This window comes from Pogona vitticeps, chromosome 2, assembly GCF_051106095.1.
Source record: "Pogona vitticeps strain Pit_001003342236 chromosome 2, PviZW2.1, whole genome shotgun sequence".
NCBI lineage: Eukaryota > Metazoa > Chordata > Lepidosauria > Squamata > Agamidae > Pogona > Pogona vitticeps.
Window position 1 is genome coordinate 275,293,062 of NC_135784.1, and position 15,291 is coordinate 275,308,352.

General features: G+C 41.5%; 1 long non-coding RNA gene across 1 annotated transcript; it reads right to left on the bottom strand.

Moving 5' to 3' along the window:
• Positions 1-9,174: 9,174 nt before the first annotated feature.
• Positions 9,175-10,968, bottom strand: LOC140704219 (uncharacterized). Its single transcript, XR_012083348.2, has 3 exons — positions 10,794-10,968; positions 10,581-10,715; positions 9,175-9,337 (listed from the first exon to the last, which is right to left on the bottom strand). It is a non-coding gene; the product is annotated as an uncharacterized LOC140704219 (long non-coding RNA).
• Between the last annotated feature and the right edge of the window lie 4,323 nt (positions 10,969-15,291).

Genomic DNA, 15,291 nt, shown 5'->3' on the forward strand with positions numbered 1-15,291 from the left:
ATAGATGGTAGGAGCCACATGCCAGGCTCCACCCACTTTGACATATGGGCCCCCACCCAGATTTTAGAAACGTTTTGTTTTCCGCCCACATCAATGCTGGCAGGAAATTCTGGAATATATAAACCAAAACACAAAAACCAAAAACAGACCACATCCCAATCCATTTCCCAAGGTCAGTGCTTAAACGCAACTGGCATGTGGCCACCAAAGAGCTTGCTCAGAACCATTTTGGTTCTCTGGCCTGAAATGTTCTCTCACCCTTGCTATATAGGATTGCAGTCTAAATGTATAACGTCTGAGATTTATTTTTTTTCTCACAATAGAACAAAGTGTTCTTCTAGGCCAGAAATACACCCACTTTCCTGGGCTATGTGCCTGATAATTGAAGAGGGAATTGTTGAATCATCGGTCTTCTGTAATACATAAAACTGAGACACAAAACACTGAATTAATGGGGAAAGCGGCCAATTTCATGAGAATCTAGGAAAGGACAGGAAATCATTGCACTGGAACATTCCAAAAACATTATGCCTGTGATTGCGTCCACACAGAATCTTTCATCACTGAAGCAAGTAGAAGCCCTAGTGCCTGCATGGAGCTCCCTCCAAACATCAAAGATGTTATGGGTATGTACAGATGTATATAATATTAACAACTATACTGCTTTGGAAATATATTCACTTCATATCATCATTATTAGTTAAACAAACAATGCACTAAATTACCAATACTTAACTTAGTTACACGAGGAGATATAAAATCGCTCTTTTTGTGGTGTAACTATAATCGGTTTTAATTACTTTTGTAACTACAGGAAGTGAATGGGCTCACTACCCTCGTGTGTTTTGTATCTCAGGCAGGCCAACAGCTTCCAGCGTTATGATGTTTTCAAAATGTAACTCAAAGCAACCAAATTAATTTTGAATATGAAAGTTAATGCTGTTCTTTGAAAAGTTACAGCTATGATTCTAATCTCTAGGAAGGCTTCTGGAATAGTAACAGTAACTAATTATTTTTAAAAGTAACATTCCAAGCTTTGTTTGGCGGCGCTGCGGGCTAAACCACAGAAGCCTGTGCTGCAGGGTCAGAAGACCAAGCAGTCGTAAGATCGAATCCACGCGACGGAGTGAGCTCCCATTGCTTTGTCCCAGCTCCTGCCAACCTAGCAGTTCGAAAGCATGCAAATGCAAGTAGATAAATAGGGACCACCTCGATGGGAAGGTAACAGCGTTCCGTGTCTAAGTCGCACTGGCCATGTGACCACGGAAGATTGTCTTCGGACAAACGCTGGCTCTATGGCTTGGAAACGGGGATGAGCACCACCCCCTAGAGTCGAACACGACTGGACAAAAATTGTCAAGGGGAACCTTTACCTTTACCTTTTACTTAAACTATGATCTCTCAAAAATTGTTTCTGCTTTTTCAGCTGCTGTTTTTAAAGCTTATCACTGGAGGATTCACCAACAGGCCCATTTGAATCAATGGAACTTGTGGAGGAGTTGATTCAGCAAATCAGATTCCCATAGTGCCACTGATTCAATGGGCCTACTCTAGTGCAATTTACTACACTAAGCAACAGGATTAGGGCCAATGAATGTACTCAAGTTTGGACTAACAATTTGATTTAGCTCTTTATGTCTCACTGCTCTTTTGCAAGTGCACATTGAAATGTATCAATGATTATTTTTTTTTTTTTTTTTTTTTTTTGCAGAGAGAACTACGTGAAGGGCTCCCCATGCCTCTGTTAAAACTAATCAATCAGGAGCAGAAAATTAACACTTCTTTTCCCAAGGGTTTGTACTGTTCTCAGAAGTGTTCTGAATGTAGTTGTGGCACAAATCACATTAATTAAATCTATTGTCTTCATGAAAATTGTTTTTGGTGGTGGTGATTAGCAAAGCAAATGGCATTCAGAAGATGTCTTATGGAATCTTGGGCTCTCCTGTGCTGTGCCTGACATTCCTACTGAACATCTAACAGAACTTTCATAGACAAGTTGACAGTCTGTGCAAAGAACAGGCCACCGAGCAGATGCCTCAGAAGCAAATCAAAAGGGAGTCAGAGGATGACATTTAGTGATCACTTGACTGACAGACTGAGAACCTGACATACACCTGAAGAAGGAAATGCACCCTTCTCTCTCTTTTCATAATGACAGTTTTGAAGCGGGGATGAATCTAAACTGGCTTTATTCCATATCATGAGAAAGTGCTGCTCAGTAGATTTATGTCTATTAGAAAGGGCCAGGATAGTAGATGCAAAATAAAGAGAAAATTATTAGTAGGTATTATAGAAATGGGTTAACATATTCATTCAATTCTTTAAAAACCCTCCAGTTTATGAATGTGGCATATTGTGCTTCAGTATCCATGATTTAAAATGCCAGGAAATGGTCTGATACTGCTGCACAATATAGTACCTGCATAGTCAACAGGAAAAAGGTTGCCAGGTTTTACATAGCAGAGGGCAGTCTGAATGTGGACAACACCAGTGACAGCAGTCAAGGTGGTCTACAGGATACCCTCTTACACTCACTTTCATTCAAAAGTGACACCACACAAGGGAAAACCCCAGAAGATGACTCCCCTTTTCCTCAGTTAACTATTTCTCATCCAACACTAAGCAATTAGTTTTTTTGACAAGTCTGAATGGTAGTGAGCACAAGAGGGCATCCTGTAGACCAGGGATCCCCAACTCCCGGTCTGCTACCTGACACTGGCCCGTGGCATAGGCAGGACTGGGCCATGGACACAGATCCCATCCCCCTGCGAGTATCTCCCTGTGAGCACGCCCTGTGCATTCATGTGAGCGTGCCACACCCCCACGTGAGCATGCCACACCCCCATGTGCATGCACGTGAGCACACCACACCCCCGTGCCCCCCCTAACCAGTCTGCAGTTGAGAAAAGCTTGAGGACCACTGCTGTAGACCATCTCCATTGATGCCATTGGTGTTATCAACATTCAGGCCGCCCTTCGCTAGGTAACGCTTGGTATCCTTTATCCTGTTGGCAGTATATTAAAACTACTAATCTGGAAGGAAGTATTATTGCATTCAATGCACCAAGTTTATAAGAATGTGATTACACAGCAAGGAAAATACAGTTTAATTTACTGTGTATTCACAGTTAATTGCATTTTTCCCATGTGAATTGCTGTAGTCATCCAGATGACAATTTGCAGGAGTCAACAGGGCAGAGCTCCAGGTACATGAAGAAGCTGCCTTAAGTGCACAAGGTGCTAACTGGCAATTTCCACATCACACTTTTTATTTAGTTCTCCAAGTGCCCTAGCAGAATTCTGTTCCAGCACTGAGTTGAAACCATTTCATTCTTCAAAGACATGGTGTGGAGACTAGGGGTGCTCAGTTGAGGGGAACTGACACCCCCACAAGTATTCCTTTCTGTTGCGTCAGGCAGTCATACTGGCAGAAAGAGAACAAAGGCAATATCAAACCGACTGAACAAATTAAAAACACTCATGCCAGCTGAACAAAAAAAGAGATGATTTCCCACTCAAAAAGGATTGTCACCAGGTTTTAATTCAAATTCATCTGTTCCAAATTGTGTTTCACATGCAATTCTGTATCTGCTTTCTTGGAAGAAGGCCCCATTGTGTTGAACAGAGTGTACACCTACAGTATCTAAGAATATATAGGATTCCAGCTTTCCTCATGGAGGGACACGGAAATGCATGTGCCAACCTCATTCCTCTCCTTCTCGGATTTCCCCATTACTGATCTAGAAGCTCCGTGACTATATTCATTGAGATGCAATTATAACTTCTGAACCCAGAAAATCATTTATTTTGGATTATTTTCCCTTTGATGGGAAAGGTGTGAAGGGAAAGCTGTAATCATATTCTCTTGAGTGTAAATATAGTCCTCTATTATGTGACCAGGAACTTGCAGAAGTTGGGGGTGCTCGGTCATGTGGAGCTCAGCCATTTTGTCTCAGGGATTCTGGGAACTGTAGTCTATGAAAAAACCATTTCAAAGCTTTTTGTTCCACACCTCCATGTGATCAGGGATCCTGGTAAGGCAGGATTTCAACTGCGTGAATAATTATCTGATTTTGTTCAACCAAGCTTCTCTTGAGACCTTTTGCTCCAAAACGTGGAAGCTGAAGGGATCAGAGGCCATTGTCCCTTCCATGATTAGACTTGAAACATCTGAAGGTGACTTCAGTCAACCTCTGAAGAAGGCTGTATCACGTGCATCTTGTGAAATACTGTTTCCTTCAATTTTACACTCACGTGATGTAAAATCTGTATCATCCTATGTTCCTTAGGAAGGAAGATTTGAAAATATGTCACTAATGACCCTTCTTGGTTTTACCCTCCTCCACATACACTTTGTGCCATTTTGATCATTTGTGGTTCTGATGCAATCTGTGGGGAGTATTGGGGTGAAAAATATAATTCCAAATTTCCTTTGGGGGTTGCCCATCCCAGCTTTAAAGTCATAGGGTTTTTTTTCTTTTCTATGGAAACATTTCCAGGAGGAAGTATTAATATTAAGGTCAGTTTTTTTCCCACTCACTCACCATATTAAATAACTGACGATTATTCTTTTTTCACCACATTGATAATTCAAACAACGATGCATGTATGTCTCTTTAGAGAAGGAAAGAAGAAGCACTTACAGTAAATTGCATCACTTTGTACTGTTCCTGTGCCAGGTTTTCTTCATGTTAACATTTCAAGCTTTAAGAAGCATGAACAAGTAATCCTTGAGCAGGATTCCTTTATTTCTTCTACTTCTTTGAGAATTGTTCCAATTTTTTTGGATGTAGAAAAGCTCAAGAAGACTCACAAAGGAGGACTCGTGGGAAGCTATCTTTCTGTGATATCCTTTTCAATTAGTGTTAGAATGATAAAGGAAGGAACATCAAGCACTATGAAAGGGTAGTAATAATTGGACATGAAAAGAGATTGAGATCTCAGCAAAATATAAAAGCATAAAAAATATGAGCTGGGTGTGATAAAGCAAAACTAGCTTCCATTTCCTCACACCCATCTACCATTTTGCCTTAGGCATATGGAACAGATGCATTCAATTGGTAGGGAAGTTACAGAATCTGTTTCACTAACAATTCTAAATTATTTAGAGTTTTCTGTGCCTGTACAGTGGCTAACTTTGACAAGAATGGTAGTTTGATTTAAAGGTACTGTCCCTCTTCCTTCTACAGCATATTTTAAAATTGACCAGCTCGTGCTTAGGAATTAGAAAAAAATCTCAGTATCACTCAAGAACATGTTACCTATGTTTTGGGCCCTTCAGAAAAAACAGCTGCATAGCTATATAGCCTCGATTCCCTGTTCATTTTGAAGTTCTAAAAGGGAGCCTTTGTGGAAGCTGGAATGAAGCAAGGTATGACCTCTTGTAAAAGCTACCCTGTGGCAGTGGTGATTGCAAACAAAGCATATCTTGCTATTTTGTGGGCCCAAGTGTTGTCTAACCAATTGGGACTAGCTTAAACCATGCCTGCCAGCTGAACAACAACCACAACCAGAAGCACAACCACCACAACATGATTTCCTTGCTCAAAAGAAGTGATTCCACAATGGGCTTCCCATATTGAGTTCCATGTTGTGTAGTCACTGGATTTTAATCTAAATTCATCTGAATTCAGCCCTGGTGACTACACAACCAGGATGAATCTCAATGCATGAAAGCTTATTGTGGTTACCTTTTTTGAGCAAGGAATTATTTTTGTTATTGTTGTTCATACACCATTTGTGTTCAATCTGATGTAAACTGCACAGTAAATGGCCAGTGTAGATGCCTCCTATGATGAGACAATCTGTATTTTTTCTGGAACCTACATCTGCATAATGCTTAACTTATTATGTTTTAAAATCTGTTCTTTTTATTATTGTGAGCCATCTTGATTTTCTTATCAGGAGAAGGGCAGCCTATAAATAAAACAAACAAATAAATCTATACATACAAATCTGCACATGTGAATTTAATGCAGATCTGTTTCTTATTTTATTCTCTCTTTTTTCCAGGTGATTGATTCCTTCTGTCTTGTGACGTATAAGGGCTCACCCATGATGACAGGCATGCATATATTTTAAATGCAGCTTTTAATGAAGCTAACACTGATCAATAAAATTGGTAGCACTTCCCTCATAGAACTGACCATAACATGAAGCTCCACTTGCTCAACAGGAATGACAACACCAGCAAATGTATTCTGATTAAAGACTTTTTTTGATTTTGGAGTGCACACAGCAATGAGATGAAGTTGCATACTGCCTGAAATTTTAAAAGGAAGTCTTTAATCAGTGGCATTCTGCTGCTCTTGTTTACATTACTCTTATTGCAGAGGTGGAAATCACCCTACAAGGTTTTAGCTAGTGGCTTGTGCAGGTTAACTGGTTTATATCACCAACAATTTCATACAAAGAGGGAGTGAAAGGCAAAGAAAGCTTTTAAAATATAAACATATAGAGTTTTTCCCCTGACTATTTAGTCATAACAGCGTAAACATGATTTCCCATAACGTCTCTTCAGTCTTTTAAAAATTTATGCAGCTTGCAGATACACAAAACATTTCTGTCCAGTTGTAGGAGTTATTGAATGAATGCTCTTTTATTACATTCTTCAAGAGCAGCAGCACTTTTATTACCCAATATAACAGTTCTGGTTATTTATTAGAAACAATCAATTAGAAACACACACACACACACACACACACACACACACACACATTTCCTCTTTCAGTTTGGAATGAAGGAATAGTGAATAAGATTTTTAAAAGCAGAAATGTTTTGTAGCACACAGACTATTCTGAGTTTAATCATCATATCATTGTAGAGAACATTCCCTGTGCAAATTTAGATTTCTCTATAGGGTTCCCCCCTACCCTTACCCTACAGGTTTGCTTGTCACTGAGAGAGGTGTATTACAGTGTCCTTTAAATGACAATGAAATATTGCACTATAGCTATAACATATCAGGATATGCTTCAGAATGGCATATATAAAGTAGGTCATATGAAGTGCACATGATTATAAAATTGATGGAATGACATGCTATAGTAATAGATCTCAGATCAGTGGGGAGATAGGAAGCCTTTATTGCCCTGAAAACAGGAGGCAGGGACATTTGAAATGTGTTAACCCTTTAAAGGATCACATACTACATCAAAATAGCCAACCCCCACTAAATGGCAATTGGCAGGAGCTGTTTGGCAACAGCTAGAAATATGAATTTTAAAAAAGATTCAGGAGAACTGCTTGGTGGCATTAGTCCTCTAATACTGTAGCTCAGGGCTGGTCCTACCATTGGACAGAGTCAGACATGTACTTCTGGTGCTGGATGTCTGGCAGCAAATTCTTGGAGGAGAGAGCTGTATTTTACATTATTTGCCCTGAATATCATAAAATAATCTGTTGCTTTCAGGTGCGATGTCAGAACCTGTTCCATCAACCCATGTTGATTAGAATAGGAATAGGCATCCTTCAGTCTTGAGAGACTATGGTATTGTGCTCTGCATGGAGGACTTGGAACAGCGTCTAGTGTGGCTGAGAAGGCCAAATCGAGAGTGACAATCCCTTCCACACTGAGGACAAATACAATCTGTACCCCGTCTAGCTCCCTGATTTTGCTACTTTCATGACTGCCTCTTTGCCTAAGCCTGCTGGACAAGGGTCTTTTCAAATTGGGAGAGGCCATGATGCACCGCCTGCCTCCAGGCTGAACGCTCAGATGTCAGGGTTTCCCATCTGTTGAGATCCATTTCCAAGGTCTTCAGATCCCGCTTGCAGATGTTCTTGTATCGCAGCTGTGGTCTCCCTCGGGGGCGCTTTCCCTGCACTAATTCTCCATACAGGAGATCCTTTGGAATCTGACCATCAGCCATTCTTACAACATGCCCAAGCCAACATAGACGTCGCTGTTTCAGTAATGTATACATGCTAAAAATTCCAGCTCGATCTAGGACTACTCTATTTGGAACTTTGTCCTTCCAGGTGATACCAAAAATGCATCGGAGGCAATGCATATGGAATGTGTTCAGCTTTCTCTCCTGCCGTGCATGAAGGGCCCAGGACTTGCTGCAGTACCGGAGTGTGGTCAGGACACAGTCTCTATAGACCTGGATCTCAGTGTATGCTGTGAGCTTCTTATTGAGCCATACTCTCTTTGTGAGTCTTGAGAAAATGAATAAAGATGCAATTACCTGTCCCTTTGGCTCTTATACATGGAATGGAAATTTGTGCCATCTTGTTCTTCACTTCAAGCAGCCAAATAGCCCCATGTGATTCTGCAGTGACTTCAGTCCATATCTTAATTTCATGGCATAAAGTCTGAATTCCTTCTATTGGCTCCCATAGCATCATATTTAGAGATGAGCATGAAGCATAATTGTGATAGTTTGTGGTTCATGGCTACCCACAAACCACAAACCATTCGAGCTTTTAAAAAACAAACTATGAACCGGTTCATTTTTTAAAAGTTTGTGTCTGGTGGGAGGGGAAACTAAGCCCCCACCCCCACAGCCTGTCCCCTGCCCCCATCCCACTGCTCCTGTTGCCTCCCTATCTGGTCCTGCCGCCACCACCACCTCCTCAAATCAAATAGGTGTCCTACATCACAGGGCCCCAATCTGGCACCCCATGGTGCTGGGTCGCCCATTTGCCTGCCTATCAGCTAATAGGTGGGGGCATGCACAGAGACTAGGCCCAGCTCCCGGAAGGGCAGCCAGGCTTGCTGTGTCCCAAGATGGTGGCTGAGGAGCAGGACAAAGATGAGGAGGCAACAGGACCAGGTAGAGACGTGATGGGGGCAGTGGAAAGGGGGCAGGCTGTGCAAGTAGGGAGAACAAACCAGGAAGCTCATTAAATCATTAAAAAAGTTCATGGTTCGGGTCAGTTCAGGTTCATTGGTTTTGATGAACCCGAACCAAACCAATGAACCAGCAATTTTTAACGAACTTCCTGGTTCATTTTTTTTAGTTCATGCCCATCTCTAATCATATTTTATATTTTGCTTCTTTCAAAAACAAGCTTAACCAAATAGAGAATTAAGTGGATAGCATGTTCATCCAGAAGAAGGACCTTCCCCCCCCCCTTTTTTTGGTATAATCAAAAAACTATTTAAAAAGTCAAGTGTCCAAATATGTATCAAACAGGTAATATAAACTCTAGAACTTGGTAAAGACAAAATGCATGAACTCTTAGTCTTTATTTTAATTTTAACCCCCTCTTTTTAAGGTCCCACATTTTTAATTATAATTATGGATGGCTGAAATGGTTTCTTCGAAGACCTCATCCACTTTGATCTGTGGAATTGATGATCACTCGAGTTGCATAGTGATATCTCTGTTCCCTGTCAAAATGAAAAACTTTGGAGAGTGAGGAGGACAAACATTAATTGGGAAAAAAGCAAGCAAGCATAACACATAATAAGCCTTCTTATTTCAAATCTTTTTGGACCACAGTTTTCAGAACCTGTCTGTTTTCAGAACCTGTTTAAACAATGTTACCATGGGTAACGTTGAAACAGATTTCTCATTGTATGCAGGAAAATCCAAGAATTCACAACCCCTGGGAAAAATACTCAGCATCCTATCATAAAATAATTTAAATTATAATGTTACATGCAATGTCCAAGAAACTGCATTGTTCTCTAAAACATTTATGTGCCACATTTTTATTCATAGATTAGATATTTTAAGAGGTGTCAGAATAATGGTAACATTTAAAAATACACAGTAATACATGCGTGCAACAGTATGTGACATAGGAATGGAACTATGCGCATTGGACATGGACTCATCCCAAGTATTCTTGGGTTGGGTACTTTGAGGAGGGGGTTGGACTTCATGGCTTTGTAGGCCCCTTCCAACTTCACTTTTCTATGACTCTATGATAAGATGCATAGATTTAAGGCACAGGTAACATTGCCAGTGGAAAATGATGTTTTACTCTTCATATTGACTGAATGGAGGGTAACAAATGAAAAGGCTTCCTGACTGTATGTAGAGTTTGGAAATATTCTTTTCAGATTACAAATTCCAGAAGCCCTCAGTCAGGATGGTCAGTGGACTCTGGGAACTGTGATCCAGAAAAGCAACTCCAGTGTCTCCAATCTGTATTCCTAAACTGTGCTTCTGCTTATATGTATGTTTGAAGTTCTTCTAAATACAGTTTGATGTGCCAGGAAAATTAGTAAATTGATCAAATATTACACATGAGCAAAGCTGGTTTCGCAATGTTTTCTCGATCCTTTCAAGTTGCCTTTCACAGAAACATCATATTTATGGGGTTTAAGAATTTAATCCATTATGTGTCAGTGTATTGTCAAAATGAAAACAAGGGATTGATCAGATATCCGATTAGCATTCTCAGCCTGTCACTTTAGAAGATATCTTGGCCTGTTACTGGGCTTGTCTCCAGTCCTTGCTGATTCCTCAGTTAATATCTGCAAGAAGCCTTTTATAAGACAGCATTCTTAATCACAGTGTTTTGGGCAATGATGTCAGAATTAGGTAAGGCTGAGCAGAGGAGTTGGAAGCAAGGTCAGTTCCAGACAACTGCTGTTCAGTTTTCCCAGATATACTTCTCATTACCTTTTAGTCAAAGGAATCTGAAGACAGATCAAATACATTCCCTGCAGCACAATTCTGTAGTTTCAGCTCCCAGAGTTTCACAGTACAGAACTCTCTCTCATTGCCAGTGGTATTCTGGAAGGGAACAAAAGACAGCTACAGATAGCACTATTTTAGAGAGGAGAAAAAGTGTCAATTAAGTAAGGTAAGGACCAATTAATTTATTAGTGTTACCTGTCCACGGACAACGATGCTTTCTGGGCCTTGAGTCCCACACACTACAGAAAAACGCAGGACTTTCTGTACTCCTGGTGAAGCCACTTGCTTGTGAATCAATCCCATACAGCAGGAGCGGTCAACTTCTACACATCTGTTGGATCTCCCCAATCTATGGACCTTGGAGGGTTCTCTGCCAGCTAGAAAATATGTTTGTATTTAAACCTGTTTGCAGTAACTGACTAGCTGCTGAAGAAGGGGAGTATTAATAAGTGGGTGCTGTACTCGCATGTTGTATTGTTTTATTGGTGAGTTTTAGAATCACACTTCAACCCAGTTGTTGTTGTTTTCTCGTTATTACAGGGTGTTTACTTGTGTCTTAATATTATTAGATTAGACCACTGTAACACACTCTACGTGGGGCTGCCTTTGAAGCTGATGCGGAAACTTCAGGTGGTGCAGAATGCTGCGGCCAGACTCCTTACCGGAGTGAGAAAATGCCAACACATTTCTCCAACGCTGGCTGCACTGCATTGGCTGCCCATCCATTTCCGCGTCAACTACAAAGTTTTAATGCTTACTTATAAGGCCCCAAACGGTTTAGGACCTCGATACTTGGCAGAATGCCTGCTCCCACCTAGGTCTACCCGGATCACCCACGCGAGTCAGGAGGTGAGGCTGAGAAGCCTGACGCCGAGAGAGGCCCGGAAGGAGAAGACACGAAACCGGGCCTTCTCGGCGGTGGCTCCTCGCCTCTGGAACAACCTTTCTCCAGAGATTCGCGCGGCCCCTACGCTGGGTGTTTTTAAAACCCAATTAAAAACATGGTTATACATCCAGGCCTTCCCTCCAGTCAATTCCTAAATCCTTTTTCTAATTTCCCTTACATTACTTTCCTTATCTTCTGTGATTGTAATTATTATGTTATGTCTATGCACATTTTTGTATTTTAATTGTATTTTTAATATGTACTGGAAGCCGCCTAGAGTGGTCTGATAGTCCAGATAGGCGGGATACAAATCAAATCAAATCAAATCAAATCAAATCAAATCAAATCAAATCAATCAATCAATCAATCAATCAATCAATCAATCAATCAATCAATCAATCAATCAATCAATCAATCAATATTATTTCCTGTGTATTTACTAGACCCTTTTTAGATAAAATTTTGTGCGCCATATAAAATAAAATAAAGGCAGTCACATAGGACAAACTCAGTTTGGTACACCACTTATCAGATTTACCTTTCCATGTGAATTGGGGAGGCTAAATTTGTGACTGGGTGTCAACCTTGGCAAACCTTGACAAACAGCTACCATATTATGTGTTTTTTTTCAGAAAGAGGAAAAGGCTCGTTCTAGGCATGGGCTTTCCATATTTACATGAAAGGGGTAAAAAAGAGAAGAGGTTCTTTCTTTTTTGTTTTCATGTTCTTTTGTTGATTCTTGAAACAGAGCTTCTAAAACACAAATGGTATGTCTTAACAAAAGAGAGGTACATGAAAATCCCATGCTTCCCTCATGTTCCCTTTTTCATGTCATCTGTTTTCAAACTACCTAATAAACTTTTCATCCAATAGTGGCATGAGTAGGGTTGCCAGATACATGGATACCAAAAGGAGGACATAGAAAGACACCCCCCCCAAAAAAAGAGGACAGAGGAGGACGTACCATAACCTCTGCTTTCCTTCACCCTCAGCCGCAAATACACAACTCTCCCCACTGTTTTTCAAAGCAAATCAAAACCCTCCGGTGGCGCCAGCTGTACAAAGGCAGAAGCGCTACAGTGCTTTCCAGGCTCCCTGGACAAAACCTCGAGACAAGGAAGTAGAGTAGAGGAGTTGCTGCTGCTGCTGCTTGCCTGTGGGAAGGAAAGCGCCTGGCTGAGTGTCGCCGAAAGTCTCTCACTTGCCAGAGAGAAGCGGCTCCAGTCGGTCAGGGAGACCCGGGGCTTCTGGTTCTCACTTGCTCACCCGCCTGCAAGCACCATGTGCCCTAAGACTCTCGCTTGCCCCCCTCCTGGCTCTCGCTTGCCCCCCGTGAGCACAACACGCGTGTGACACACCCCAAAAGTGGACATTTTAACGGTTTTTATCTTTGCCTGCCGGATGGAGGACATTAGCCTAAAAAGGGGGACATGACCTACTTTTGCCGGATGTCTGGCAATCCTAGGCATGAGGGCTATTGCTTTATTGGCGTGACCAATAAAGGCTGTCAGCTGCCACTCAGAATGTCTAGTGGGGAGGGGGGGATGTTGAATCTGTAGATAAGCCTGGAACCCAGTGAGGAGTGGGTTTCTTTTTCCCTGGTAGTGGGATTACTGAGTGCTGCTAAATTACTGGTGCCCTCCATCCTGGATTGCTTTTGCTGCCGCTTGTGTGTCCCTCTTGCATCCTTGTCTGGCTGTTTTCCTTGATTTTGGGGGGGGGGGTTACCCCTCACAGTTTTTTGGATTATTTTTTTTCTGTCAGGCAACTTGCCTGTTCCGGTGTGACTCCTTGGGATTATATTTGGATTACCCTCTCCTTCGATTTCTTTGGGGCTGCCCACCCTTTCTTGCATTATTTTTGCTGCTGCCTGGGTGTTGCTGCTTGCTGGACCCATAAAAGAGAAGACAAGAGAAGGCATCAAGTCGTAGCACGGGAATCCTCATATTCTAGTAGTTTGGTCTGGAGTGGGTGACAGTATTTTTGTCTTAACTTGTTTACTTTTCCTTTCTTATTTTTGGTTTTTGCAGGGTGGGCTATAAGTCTGGGTTTTTTATTTTGTTACTTCCCCCATTTCATTGATTTTTAAAAAAATATTATTATTTGATTAATTTGCTGTGTATTCATTATTATTATCAAGGGGTATATTCCCATGACTTTTAAATTATTTTTCTTTCCCATGAAATGTTGCCTGCCTTTGGTGTTGATTGATACTATGTTGCCTTGCCTCTGCATTTTTGGAGAATTCTGGGGTGCCAGGAAATATTAATGGGAAACCCAAAATGAAATAATGTGAAAGAGGCTTTCACTTCAGGTTAAAAACACAAAAACAAAAGAAAATGAAACAGACACCTGAAAAATCCAAGGGAAATATGAACAAATTCACAAATGTGAGCAGTTGATGGCCAGTTGGGAGACCGTTTGCTGTCATGATCCTGACACTGGCCTCTGGGTCAAGCTGCTGGGGCCACCCAAGGAGGCTGCCTGAATTCATTGGGATGAGGGCCAGCAGTGGGAGGCATGGAGGCTTGAGAATGAGATGAGGACACCCTTGGCAGAAGAAGCAGTAGGGGCAAGTTGTCCCACAGCAGAGACCTCCCAGGCAACTTACTCATGGCCATCTGGCAGGTCCTCCTCCTCTGCCACCCCTTCCATAATCAGGCCCAAGCAGAATTTGGCTGCACTGATCAAAAGAAATACTGTACCTACGGGGTGGGCACTGGTTTTGGGGGACTACGGGGAAGGAGTCTTTGCTAGCCACCTTCAGGGACAGCTGACTACTTGCATACAGCACCCCTGTTGCAGCACCCCATGTTTGGCGCACCTGAGGGATGTACTGAAGCTGGTGGGGAGGTTGGGCTCCCCTCCCCTCCAGTTAAAGACTTGTGAGGGGCATGGCCCTCAGGACTTTGGAGTGAAGTCAACTCCCTGGTGCCCTAAAGTTTAGAATTCTATAGTGTGGCCTGATTGGCCCTTTAAAAGTTATGTTGCTCCAATAAAGAGCCTGTTCCAGCACCTACTCATTGTATCATTATGGAGAGAGGTTGGGGGCCACTCACACTGAGGCTTGGCAAAAACTAGTATAGTATTTTGGATTCTTGTTATGTCACCTTCATGACAAGAGCTTCACATGTTGTGGGGAAAATGTAGATATTGGGCTCATTTTTCTTAATTTTAGGAGCTTCTCTTTGGATCACCATGGGGAAAAATGAGGGAAATGTGAAACTGAGGAATAAGTTTAGTTTTTCAGTCAAATTAGTTTATCTTCTTCTGCTGTACCACAGATTCTTACTATGATTACCTTTAACGGATGCTATCAGCTACCCAGCTTCTACCACTGGAACTGAATTGGAATACCTGTTGGGAATTGTATAGATAATCAATAAGGAATGAGTTCCTGGTAGACTGATAATGCTTTAAAAGCATTTCTTTATTTTACTTGATGGCTTACCTTATCTCATAGGTTTGGCACAAGGAGAAAACGTGATTTTTCCATCTGTAAACTGTTAGAAATTCAAAGTCACAACATAACCTTTACCATGACATCTAGTGGATGGGGAACTGTAGTTGTTGCTGAGATAATTGCTTCCATTCACTTCAACAGCAGCTTCTGTAGACAATTATCTGCTTTGTCCAATAGATGAGGCTGATAGCAACCCTTCTGGTTCATGATATAACACCAGCAAATGTAATTCTTTGCAAAAAGAACAAAATCGATAACTCCTAAGTGCAGATTAAAAAGAAGGGAAAGGGAGACAGCTTCCCTTTTGCTAGACTCAACCTCCTCCACCTCTTTTTGGTTTGATT